The following is a 13,504-nucleotide window of genomic DNA, read 5'->3' as shown; positions in this document are numbered from 1 at the left end:
GCCTCTAAATTTTTTATAGTTTTCTGTTTCATATCTAAATTTACTACCTACACGGTGATGACCGTTTTATAAGCTGTAAAATTTAAGTCGAGGTTTGCTGTTTTGTTTTCACCTGTGTATCCAATTATCCCAGCCACATTTGTTGAAGATAGTCCAGCCTAGATCGAACTATTTTGGTATCTTTGTCAAAAAATCAACTCTCTGTACTTGTATGGGATTATTTCTTGGTTCTGTTCTGTTCCACTGATACATATTTATCCTTCCACCAACAGCAGTGATATGGTTTCACTGTGTCCCCACCTAAGTCTCATCTTGAATTCCCACATGTTGTGGCAAGAACCCAGTGGGAGGTAACTGAATCATGTGAGGGGGATGGGGGGCAGGTCTTTCCCACGCTGTTCTTGTGATAGTAAGTCTCAGGAGATCCTATGGTTCTATAACGGAAAGTTTCCCTACACGAGCTCTCCCTCTTTGCCTGCCGCCATCCACGTAAAATGTGACTTGCTCCTCCTTGCCTTCCACCATGATTGTGAGGCCTCCCCAGTCATGTGGAACTGTAAGTCCAATAAACCTCTTTCCTTTATGAATTGCCCAGTCTCAGGTATGTCTTTATCGGCAGGGTGAAAATGGACTAATACAAGCAGTTTCTATTACTGTACTGTATGATAAGTCTTAAAATCACTTAGTGATTCCTATTAAAGCTTTCTCCATTTTGTTTCAGCTATTCCAGGCCTTTGTCCTTCCCTTTACATTTTAGAATAATCTTTTACATGTCTACAAAAATCTTGCTGGGATTTTGATAGGAACCGTGTTAAATCTGTACATCAATTTGGGGAGAAATGGTATCTTTCTTATGTTAAGTCTTTTAATCTATGAATACAATATTTACTTAGATCTTGCTTTCCTCAATGTTAAGGTTTTCTGCATAAAAGTCCCACATATGAGCCAGGCGCAGTGGCTCATGCCTGTAATCCCAGCACTTTGGGAGACTGAGGCAGACAGATTATGAGGTCAAGGGTTTGAGACCAGCCTGACCAACATGGTTTAACTCTGTCTCTACTTAAAAATACAAAAATTAGCTGGGCATAATGGTGCACAGCTGTAATCCCACCTACTTGGGAGGCTGAGGCAGGAGAATCGCATGAACCCAGTAGATAGAGGTTGCAGTGAGCCAAAAGCACACCACTGCACTCCAGCCTGGGTGAAAGAGCAAGACTCCGTCTCAAAAAAAAAAAAGGTCCTATATATATTTTCTCAATTTTTACACTGACGTCTCTCTTTTTATTTTTTGCATAATTTTAAATATATTTTATTTTGGTTTCCACATGTTAATTGCTAGTATAAATACAACTGAAGTTTGTATATTAAACATGTACAATCCTGTTGAACTTAAAATTCAAGATTTTTTGTAGATTCCTTGGGATTTTCTATGTAGACTATTATGTCATCTAAAGAAAAAAGACAGTTTTATTTCTTCCTTTCTGTTTTTAAGACTTCTATTTCCCTTCATTACATTATTGATTTGGCTAGAAATTCCAGTACTATCTTAAATTACAATAGTGACAGCAAACATCCTTGCTTTGCCCTGAATATTAGGGTGAAAATACTGTTTTTCACCATTAAGTTTGATGCTAGCTGTAGATTTTTTTGCAGATGCTGTTTATCAAGTTGAAAACATTTTCTCTGTCATTCATTTTCTGAGAGTTTCTTTTATGAATGAGTGCTGAATTCTGTCATGGTTCTTTAGAGTAGGTTTCCTTTTCTGACCTACTGACAGAATTACACTGATGACTTTCAAATATCGATCCAATCTTGCAGCCATGAAATAAACTGCACTTGGTCATGGTGTATAATTCATTCTCTTTCCCTCTATTCTTTTTTGCCTTCTTTTTCCTGCCTTCTTGTGGGGTAAACATTTTTTATAATTTCATATTTATTTACCTATAGTATTTCTGAGTTTGTCTCTTTTGCATAACTTTAGTAGTTGCTCTAGGTTTTACATTGCACATCTACAACTTATTGTAGTCTACTGATTATCAATATTTTACCAGTTCACATAAAGCATAAAAATTCTACTTTCCTCTATGCTTCCTTACCTTTCCCCATTTATAATGTAATCATTATATTTCCTCCATATACACTGAGAACCGTATCAGTTATGTTTCAAATTCCAAACATAATTTAAAAAATAAACAAATATTGAATCTGACATTTTTGCTGTCCACTGTTGTTCTTCCCTCCTGATGTTCCCACATTTCTTTTATCATTTCCTTTCCGTTTAAAGAATTTCCTTTACTTGTTATTTTAAGAGAGTAGGTCAGCTGGAGATAAATCATGTGAAGCATGTTTTCACTAGATATAAAATTCTGAGTTGACAGTCCTTTTCCTTCAGCACCTGAAAAATGTCCTGCCACTTCCTTCTGGCCTCCACAAGTTCTGATAAGATCCACTGTCAGGCCAGGTGCAGTCGCTCCCACATGTAATCCCAGGCATGATTTGGGAGACCGAGGCAGGCAGATCACCTGAGGTCAGGGGTCCAAGATCAGCCTGGCTAACACCATGAAACCCCATCTCTACTAAAAATACAAAATTAGTGGGGTGTGGTGGTGCATGCCTATCGTCCCAGCTACATGGGAGGCTGGGGCAGGAGAACTGCTTGAACCTGGGAGGCAGGGGTTGCAGTAAGCCGAGATCGCACCACTGCGCTCCAGCTGGATTACAGAGCAAGACTCCATCTCAAAAAAAAACAAAGATCCACTGTCACTCAAATAACTTTCCACTACGGGTAAAGTGTTATCTCTCTTACTACTCTTTCGTCTTCAGAAGTTTACCCAGGATGTGTCTTGGCATCTTTGTGTTTATCTTCCCTGGGCTTACTCTGCTTCTTGAAATCTGTAGATGTATGGCTTGCCAAACGCAGGAAACATGTAGCAATTATTTCTTCAAACACATTTTTCCCCCGTCCTTCTCTCTTTCTAAACCTCTAACAACACAGATGTTGCATCTTCTGTTAAAGTCCCATGGGCCCCCGAGGCTCTGCTCACTTTTTTCCAGTCTATTTTCTCTCTGCTTTTCAGATTGGGTAACTTCCACTGTTCTATCTTCAAACTGATGGCTTCTTTTGTCTGTCCTCTCCTTTCTGCTACTGAGCCATCCACTGAATTTATTTCATGTATTCCATTTTTTCACTTCTAAAATTTCCATGTTTCTCTTTTACATCCTGCATTTTCTTCCTGGGGCTATTTTTCATTTAAGTGTTAACTGGTTACTGAAGCATTTTTACGATGGCTGCTTTAAGGTCATTGTCAACAATTCTAAAATCTGTGTCATCTCTACATTGGCATCAGTGGTCTTTTCTTGTTTAGGTTGAGATTTTCCTGTTCTTCCTATAAGTGATTTTCCACTAAAATCCTGACATTTGGGGTTTGATGTAATCAAACTCAGGATCTGATGTAAATCTTCTGTTACAGCAAGCCTCTGCCAGGTGGAGGTAGAAGGTGAGGTGAAAGTTAAGATTCCTACTCAGCCTCCACAGACCCCTGCATGAGGAGGTCCTCATTGTTGCTGGTTAAAGGGAAAGTTCAGCCCCCTCCTGAACCTCCACTCCCACCATCAAGGCTGAATCAGAGCTGCCTCCTTGCTGCTTCCTACACAGTCTCCCCCATACCACAGAGGGGTGGCCTCATTACCACCAGGCAGCCCTTTAAAGCCCATGAGTTTTTGTGAGGTCACTCATATGATACCCTACCAGGAAGGGGAAGCTGTGCTTTGTAACCACCCAGCAGAAGTAAAACCCCAACTCCTCAGCCAGCCTTCTCTAACAGCAGCCCTGCCGCCTGTCATGGGTGGGAACCCAGAGCACCTACCCAGCCTCTGATCACCAGGGTGAGGATGCTGCTGCAGTGTTTCCTGTGATATTCACTGGAGTAAAGCACTTACCGTCTAAAAGTTCTGTACCTTGCAGGCTGCCCCTTTCCTGGTCTCCCAGCCACAGAGAGCAGGCTTTTCTTAGGCCTTGTTTTGTCTGAGCCCTTTTATACCTAGGCTGCTAGCTCCTCCTGCACAACATGTGTGATAACATGAGGCAAAAAGAAAACTCATAGAATTAAGTTTTATGTCACTTCTGAGGTCCCAACGAACGAAGCAAATCTACTTCTTTTCTCCATCTGTCAGTCTTACATTTGTTTTATACATAGTGTTATTAGATGTACTTAGTGGGAGGAATAAAGAAAAATACGTCTACTCCATCTTTACGCAAGCACAAAGCCAAGAATCCTCTTTTATTCTCAAATTGCATATGTGTAGGCCTATTTTTAAAGGAGAAAAAAATGTTGCTTTACAACATAAAATACATTCAGTTACTCTGTAGTTTACAGAGTATGTTTTATAAAGGAAAAAAGGAAACCATATCAAAAGCCTGTGAAAGCTGCCCTGACATGGCCTCAGAGAAAAAGGGAGACTTTATCTTCAGTTAAATGAAGCAAGTAAGACCAGCAAAGGGCTTCCCTTCCCTCTCTTAAGAACTTTATCTGTAGAAATATTCTGATACGTTCCAGGCATTCTACAAGCTGGTTACCAAAAAATGCAAAAATTACAATGACAACTTTCCTTTCTCATCAAAATTATAAGTTTTGGATCACCGATTTTATCTTAAGAATCACATCATTAGGGCTGGGCACGGTGGCTCACGCCTGTAATCCTAGCACTTTGGGAGGCCGAGGTGGGTGGATCACCTGAGGTCAGGAGTTCAAGACCAGCCTGGCCATCATGGTGAAACCTTATCTTAAAAAAAAAAAAAAAAAAAAAAGAATCACATCATTGGCTTTTCCAGCCTCTCCATAAGTTACACAGTGCTCTCTTTGGTTTAGTTTGCCTTCTTCGCCACTTCACAAAATAGTCAACACCACTGATCAACTTCAACCAAATGTATGCATTTCCTACAATCACCTCCCTGGAACTTGACACCAAATAAACATTTTTTCATGCTGGAGTCATCTTATCGTCTCTGTGTTCAGACCCTCGACAGTCTTCCCAGCAGTCCGCATTGGTCCCATCACCACTTCCTTCCTTTCACACCAGATCCTCCTTGGCCAAAAACAGAAAGCTTAAGACCAGAAGTGTTTCAGATTTCACGTGCCTTCAGACTTTGGAATATCTGCATACACATACCGAGATATCCTGGGGATGGGACCCAAGGCTAACACAAAATTCATTTATGTTTCACATATACCTGATGCACATAGCCTGAAAGTAATTTTTTTTTTTTTTTTTTTGTGGATGAATTCTTGTTCTGTCACCCAGGCTGGAGTGCAGTGGCACAATCTCAGTTCACTGGAACCTCCATCTCCTGGGTTCAGGCAATTTTCCTTACTCAGCCTCCCAAGTAGCTGGAATTACAGGCAGCCACCACCAGGCCCAGCTAATTTTTGTATTTTTAGGAGAGACGGGGTTTTGCCATGTTGGTCAGCTAGTCTCAAACTCCTGACCTCAAGTGATCCGCCCACCTTGGCCTCCCAAAGTGCTGGGATTACAGGCATGGGCCACCATGCCCGGCCACCTGAAGGTCATTTTATTTTTCCCTTGGGGACTCTGAATAAACCATGTTGTGTATCCACATTTTGACTACAACCTGTCACAAGGTAAGGTGCGGAAATTTCCACTTGTGTCATGTTAGCACTCAAAAAGTTTTGGATTTTGGAGCACTTTGGATCTTGAATTTTTGGATTAGGATGCTCAACCAGTATTAGCAGAAATCTTATTTAAATGTTTAATAACCAGTTTAGGGGAGTTTCATGTTGGTATCATGGGAAGAGAGTCAAGGAAGTGGCAGGTGTTTGTAAAAAAAACTACTGAAATGGTATACTATGAAACCTAAAATAGACAAGAAGGGAAGTGAAAACAGAATTAATGGAGAGATACTGGAAGAAAGTTGGTAGACTGGTAGGTCTACCAGAAGCTGAAGAGCTACTACAAAGAATTACTGTAAGACTTAAACAGATCAATAAACACAAAGAGTCAGGAATCCTCATGATACCCCTATAAGACAGAGTTCTCAAATCCAATTAAGAGCCTTTCAACAGTCATACATCGCTTAAGGATGGGGATAGGTTCTGAGAAATGTGTTGTCAGGTGATTTCACCACTGTGGGACCATCACAGCCTGCACTTACACAAAGCTAGATGCACAGCCTACTACACACCAAGGCTAGATGGCAGAGGTTGCTGCTCCTAGGCTACAGCCCTGCACAGCATGTTACCGTACAGAAAACTGCAGGCAACTGTAACACAATAGAAAAGGTACAGTAAAAATACAGTATTATAATCTTACGGGACCACCATCTTAACAAGAGGTCTGTTGTTGAACAAACATCATTCGTAATGTGGCACCTAACTGTATTTAACAGACTAAACACTAATAAACTGATTACAGAACTGTAAAGAGAAAAAAGAAACTTCTTCACTCCAAAAATAAAATCTCTATGCACTGTTTTACCTAAATACAAACAAAAAGAAACCTGAGATTCCAAAACATAATTATTTTCCTTCAAAATATTCACATTTACCCAATATTATTGGACAGATTACCATAGCAAACAGAAAGCTTATGTTGATTAAATATCCTTCTGGTTTTTAATAAACATATTTTCAAGACACTATAAATAGTTCGCTCTAAAAATGCAATCTTTCTCTCCTACCATAGATTTGATAAACTTTCCTTCTGAACTCTTAACTGATTTATACAGTCTGTCCAATTCATCCATCCTCAGTATATGTTGCCATGTACATAGCATAGCCCTATTGTTTGTAAGCAGTCAGAAACAGGCACACAGCTTTGATGCAGCACAGTGCTCTGCAGACAGCAGGCACTGGACAAACACTCAATAAATTAATGAAACCCATAAACACAGTTTGTGTTAGTAAGCTAAATTCCTCATCTTTAGAAATGCTGTAATATTAGGTCAGGCGCAGTGACTCACGCCTGTAATCCCAGCATTTTGGGAGGCTGAGGTGGGCGAGGTCAGGAGTTCAAGATCAGCCTGGCCAACGTGGTGAAACCCTGTCTCTATTAAAATACAAAAATTAGCTGGGTGTTATGGTGCACACCTGTAGTCCCACCTACCCAGAAGGCTGAGGCACAAGAATTGCTCGACCCTGGGAGGTGGAGGTTGCAACAAGCTGAGATCATGTCACTGCACTCCAGCCTGGACAACAGAGTGAGACTCCATCACAAAAAAAAAAAAAAAAGAAAGAAATGCTGTAATATTAAATAGCATCAATGAACACTTAGCTTCCTGCTCTTTTATAAAAGATACTTTCCAATATTAATTAAATTGTGGCTATAGAAACTATCATTCTCCTAAGTGCATATAATTTGGGGAAGGAAGATAACCAAAGTAGCTTTAAACAGCAATACAACAAATTCTTTATTTTGTTGTTATTGTTTTGTTTTGTTTTTGAGATAGATTCTCACTCTCTCACCCAGGCTGGAGTACAGTAGCATGATCTCGGCTCACTGTCACTGCAACCACCACCTCCTAAGTTCAAGCGATTCTCCTGCCTCAGCCTCCCAAGTAGCTGGGATTACAGGCACCCTCCACTAGGCCCAGCTAATTTTTGTATTTTTAGTAGAGACGGGGTTTCACCATGTTGGCCAGGTTGGTCTTGAACTCCTGACTTAAGCAATCCACCCACCTCGGCCTCCCAAAGTGCTGGGATTACACGTGTGAGCCATCACTCCTGGCCAAAAAATTCTTAATTTACACTTTCATTTGAAAAAAAAAATACAAAACATTACTTTCAGTTTGATATACAGTAGGATTTTAAACACTTTTCATCGAAGCAAAAACACTTGCTTAAATGGTTAATGCCATAAATGCTAATCATATGCAAAAGAATGGGTAAGGAATATAATTTCCATATGACTTTATATTGGAGAAATAAACTGAAAATGGAATAAAATGTGACGTAATTTCCACCAGAAGTTTAATGAAGTTCGCAGTAACATTTTATCGCAACAGCACTATTAGATGAATTCCTAGTGGGTTTAAACACCAAACTCAACTTCTGAACAATACTGAGGAACAGAATGGTCTCTACAGGTCAGAACTCTGTCATCAATATTAACCTGCTTAAAATGTTTTGTCATTAATGAGATGAAGGCATGGAATACATGCACCATCAATTCCATGGATGACACTGAATTAGAAAAACATCATTAACTGGATAAATAACCATCAGGATCTTCAAAAGATCTCAGTAGTTAAAAGAGTAAGTTTAAACCAAGGATGAAATTCAACAGATGTAAAATATTTTCCCTGAAAAAATAAGACAGGATAAATAAGAAAACTCCATCTTAGTTTCAACTCGGTGAAAGAGACTTAGGAATTTTAGTTCAGGGCAAAAGCGCAAAGTGAACAGTCTAATAAAGCTACCCAAAAGGAGGAGGGGGAAAAACACACTCAAGATCTCCTGTATACAGCACTTCGCAAGAATGGCTGACATATATTACATAACTTTTCCAATAACAAAATGAGGCTGATATGAACACCATGTGAGAGGACAGGAAGTGGGGACTTAGGAAGGCCTTGCCCAAGGTCACACTGCTGTTATGAGATGTGGCCAGGGTCCACTCCCCTACTCTGTCTCCTGTGAGCAGTATTAATAGAAAGGCAGCATTCAAACCCAGGGAATAACAGATCACTCCACTTGTTCCTCATTGGTCAGTTCATATTTAGATATCGTTCAACTCCTGGGATCACATTTCAAAAGCGATTTTGAAAGACTCGAATTTGATCAGGAAAGTAACCAGAACTCTGTGCGCGTGTGTGTGTGTGTGTGTGTGTGTGCGCGCGCGCGCGCGTGCTGGAGTCGCGGGAAGTTCAGAAGAGGATGAAAAATACTGAAGAAATATAATAACTATCTTGAACTACCTCATTTAGAGATAAATAATTCCTGGAATACTTTTATGACCATAACTCACAGGCCAACATACTGAACTTAAGAGAAAAATGCTTGAGTTTTAATAAATGAAACTGCCAAGCAATTAATACTTTTATATCCTATAATGGTATCAACCTCAAGTGACCTGGCCAAGCACAAGAAACGTTTTATCGTTTAAGCTAAATGACAAAACCTTTAAAAACCTGGCAGACCTTAGATATTTTTGCTTACAATCTGGAAAAACATATTTATTCAACTTTCTTTAGTAAATGAGTACATTATTATTGTTGCTCTTGTGTTATTCCGGTGAACAGCTATCTTAATGTTTCCCTCCAGCTGTGGCTGCTTACGGGGGAAGGGAAAGAAAAGGAAGTCTTAGAAGGGGAACAATACCATAGCGCCGTTATTCACTTCAGCATCCGTCACCCCGTGCTCGCCATCCTTCTTGAAGCCCGCCATCCCCACTTTTTGGCTAGAAGGAAGGCCATCCTCCTCTCCGAAAGGCCTCCAAAGTGCTTTCCTGGAGACGCACTTCCCCGGAGTGGCCAGGCCGAAGCCTATGGGGCGAAGAGAGACCCCCAAGCCAAACCCTTCCACCCCAGACCTCACCAGTGCCGCGACTCCAGCGCCCCAACTCCTCCTAGACTACGGCTCCTGCTGCACCGCCCCGGGCCCGGATCCCTCCTGCACCCCGGTCCCTCTGGCACGGCCACGGACTCCTCCTGCGCCCCAACTTCTCTTGCACCCTGAACCCTTCTGCACCACGGCCCTCCCAGCACCGCCACCGGCCCTCCTGGGCCGCGACCCCTGCTGCACCACCCTGGATCCTCCGCATTCCGAGCCCACCTGCATCCCATCCCCCACCACGAGCCAACGGCCACTGCACCCCCCTAGAGCCCGGTAGCGTCCGACTTCTCTTCTGGGCAACCGGGGAAGGACTCGGCGCTCAAGAGATAGGAAGATGGCGGCACTCACCTGTCACAGCCGCCGTGCCTGCCACCCCCGGAGCCAGCGCGGGTCGCGCACCGCCCGTGAGTCCCTAGGACGCGGTCCCCAGCACTGACCCCACGACGCGCAGGACACCGGCTGCCTCCACACTGACGCGACCCCACGACCCCGACTCGGCGCTTCTACACTTCCGGCGCTTCTACACTTCCGGCGCCGCCGGAAGTCCCGCCCCACTCCCGCGCCTCTGTGGCCGACGGAAGCCGCCGCAGGCGTCGGAAGTCATGCCTCGGCTTCCGCCCCGCATCCCCGTGGGGTCCGGGCGCCTCTACTCCGCAGCCGACGTCACCACCCCGGTCGCCTGTTCCTGCCGCGGAGCGGGGCGCGAGAGGTGGCCTCGGGAGTCGTATCTACTCACCGGCGGGGCGCTCCGAGTCCATCTGCCCCGCAGCCCGGCAGCCGGGGCGGGAGGACAGCGAGCCCGGGGCGGGGTCCGCCCGAGGCCTGAGACCCCCGGGCCGCCTGCGCTCGTGGCCGCGCTTCCTGCGGCGCAGGAGCCTGGCGGGGACGGCGCGGTCAGCGTTCGGCTCCTCCGCAGTGACTCACCCGCATCCCGAAGCTTTTGATCACCATTGGCTGGGAAGGAAAAACAGAATCAGCTGTTCACTGCGAAGGTGGGACTTGAGCCGCTTTTTTCCTGGAATCTAGGTTGGAAACGCCGCATGACGGTCTTTACGTAAACAGCCGTCTCTCCGCTCTGCAGAAAGCTCTGACTGCGCCTTTGAAGCCCGTCTAGAGTAAATCTACAGCGTGAAAGCATTTTTTTCCTGTGTAGGTCAACATTCCTGCAACTTCCTTTAACCATGAAGCTCAAGGCTGGGCGCGGTGTCTCACGCCTGTAATCCCAGCACTTTGGGAGGCCGAGGCCGGCGGATCACGAGTTCGAGACCAGCCTGGCCAACATGGTGAAACCCCGTCTCTACTAAAAATACAAAAATTAGTCGGGCGTGGTGGCGCGCGCCTGTAGTCCCAGCTACTCGGAAGGCTGAGGCAGGAGAGTCACTTGAACCGGGGAAGCACAGGTTGCTGTGAGCCGAGATCATGCCACTGCACTCCAGCCTAGCAACAGAGTGAGACTCTGTCTCAAAAAGAAAAAAAATTAAGCTAAAGATGAAGAGTCAGAAGCGGTAACTTGTTTGTTGCACGAGAATCAAATTTAACATTATATTTAGGGGATCCAAATAACCAAAAAAAAAAATTAGACGTGTATTTCTGCATTGAGTATATTAATAAAACTTTATCGCTAAAAAACGGTTCTCTAAGAGGAACGCCAAGGAGAAAATATTTGACATTTTAGAGAAGTCATTTTTTAAACTTTTAGAGGTTGTGACATTTAAGTAACAAATGTTTATTTCGCACCCGGTATGCAGACATTCGGCTGGGCATGGCAGCAAAGAGAAAGCTTTGTAAGTCGCAGTGTCTCATCTAACCCACATTCTTTTTTTTTTTCTTTTTTCTTTGTGTCACTACACCCTTCAGAATCAAGGCACTAACCCACATTCTAATAGGTGGTTTTATGTTGCAGTCAGATAACGCTTAGGATATCATTAATGTAATGTTTTAATTTGATATATTTAGGATTCCACAAAAGTCACTGAAAATAACTGAGTGCATGACATGTCACAAAACCAAGGGAAAGAAATCAACATTTTTTTGAGAGCCAGTCACTTTACATCTTTTGTAACTAATGTAATCCCCAAAAGAATCCAGTAAACTAGAAGTTATTATTCTAAATTGAATTTTAAGTATGAGAATGTTGAAATAACTTGTCAAAAGTGAAAAAGATAATCGTGCAGTCGGCAAAGACTAAAGGGTGACGTCAGAGCCCATGTTCTTTTCACTACCCATGCTAGGGCTGCAGTAACAAAATACTGCAAACTAGGCAGCTTGAACAAGTTTATTGTCAGAGGTCTGACTGGAAGTCCAAGATGAAGGTGTTGGCAGAGTTGGTTCCTTCTGACAGCTGTGATCGGAGCCTGTAATGCTTCTCAGCTTCAGGGCATTCCTCGGCTTGTGGCAGCATACCCAGCCTTCACATGATGGTTTCCATGTCCGTATCTGTCTGCACCCTTTGTGTTCTTTTTATGAGGCCATCAATCATATTGGAGTGGGAGAGGCCCTACTCTGACCTCAGGTTAACTAATCATAGCCACAACAACCATATTTCCAAATAAGGTCACATTTTGAAATACTGGAAATGTGGTCTTCAACACATGAACTGGAGAGGGGGACACAGTTTAACCCATAACACACTGTTTCCTGAAATAACTGTCCAATGTAATTTTTTTGAAAGACACAAAACTAGCCAAAATTATAAAAGGTTATGATTGCAATCCTGGCATCCAATTACATACTGCCTCCTACAGAAGCTGCAGGGAATCCTGTCTGACAAAACCAGTTTCTATCTTGTTACATGTCCACCTGTGCAAAATACATGTCATTTATTTGTCCCTGCCATCGGGCAACAATGCTGAATTTATTAACTCATTTATGAGCATGGTTTGATAGACAATTAGGATAGGATTGATTAGATATGATAGATATATAGAATGATAGGATATATATATATTAGATATGATATAGAATGATAGGATTCTCTCATTGTCCTCATTACTGATTATTTTAACTGTGCCTCAAACACTTGGGTAGTTAGTACACTCTAGTGTTACAAGCTGGTTGCCATGTTGCTTCATAATCATTCTCGTGTGTGTGTGTGTGTGTGTGTGTGTGTGTGTATGTATGTCATAACAGGCACACCTGTTTCAGTGTGCATCACTTTATTGCACTTCGCGGGTATCATGTTTCTCAGAAAGTGGAGATTTGTGGCAACCCTGCATGGAGCAAGTCTATCAGTGCTATTTTTCCAACAGTACGTGCTCACTTCATGTTCTGCGTCACATCTTGGTAATTCTTGGAATGTTTCAAATGTTTTCTTTATTAGTTATGGTGATCTGTGATTAGTGATCTTTGATATTACTGTCGAAATTATCTGGGGGTGCACCAAGAACCACCCCTATGTAAAGCAACAAACTAAGTCAGTAAATGTTAGATGTGTTCTGACCACTCCACTGACCAGTAGGCTCCCTATCTCGCTCCATCTACTCAGACCTCCCTATCCTTGAGACACAGCAATACTGAAATTAGGGGCCCGGCCTGCTGGGGATTCATGCCTGTAGTCCCAGCTACCTGGGAGACTAAAGCAGGAGGATTGCTTGAGCCCAGGAATTCAAGGTTGCAGTGACCCGTGATCACACCACTGCACTCCAGCATGGGCAGTAAAGCAAGACCCCGACTCAAAAAAATTAGGGCAATTAATAACGCTAAAATGGCCAATAATTGTTTTGTAAAAGAATGAGTTGCACATTTCTTACTTTAAATCAAAAGCTAGGAATGATTAAACATAGTGAGGAAGGCATGTTGAAATAGCCAAATTGTGAATGCAAACGAAAAGTTCTTTAAGGAAATTTGAAGTGCTCCTCCAGCGAACACACAAATGATTAAAAAAAATGAAACAGCCGGGCGCGGTGGCTCAAGCCTGTAATCCCAGCACTTTGGGAGGC

The 13,504-nt window shown here is 42.9% G+C and overlaps 1 protein-coding gene across 2 annotated transcripts in view; it reads right to left on the bottom strand.

Annotated features, from left to right (window-relative positions):
* Window positions 1–10,076, bottom strand: part of WDR37 (WD repeat domain 37) — a 78,177-nt gene extending 68,101 nt beyond the window's left edge. For both annotated transcript variants that reach the window (XM_032266165.1, XM_032266166.1), the window contains exon 1: window positions 9,915–10,076. The gene's annotated coding sequence lies outside the window, so the exon portion shown is untranslated. The remainder of the gene's footprint in view (window positions 1–9,914) is intronic.
* Between the last annotated feature and the right edge of the window lie 3,428 nt (window positions 10,077–13,504).

This window comes from Sapajus apella, unplaced genomic scaffold, assembly GCF_009761245.1.
Source record: "Sapajus apella isolate SASKATOON/1434 unplaced genomic scaffold, GSC_monkey_1.0 scaffold155, whole genome shotgun sequence".
In the NCBI taxonomy this organism is placed as follows: domain Eukaryota; kingdom Metazoa; phylum Chordata; class Mammalia; order Primates; family Cebidae; genus Sapajus; species Sapajus apella.
The sequence above is the reverse complement of the archived record's forward strand: the minus strand, read 5'-3'. Positions and strand labels throughout refer to the sequence as shown.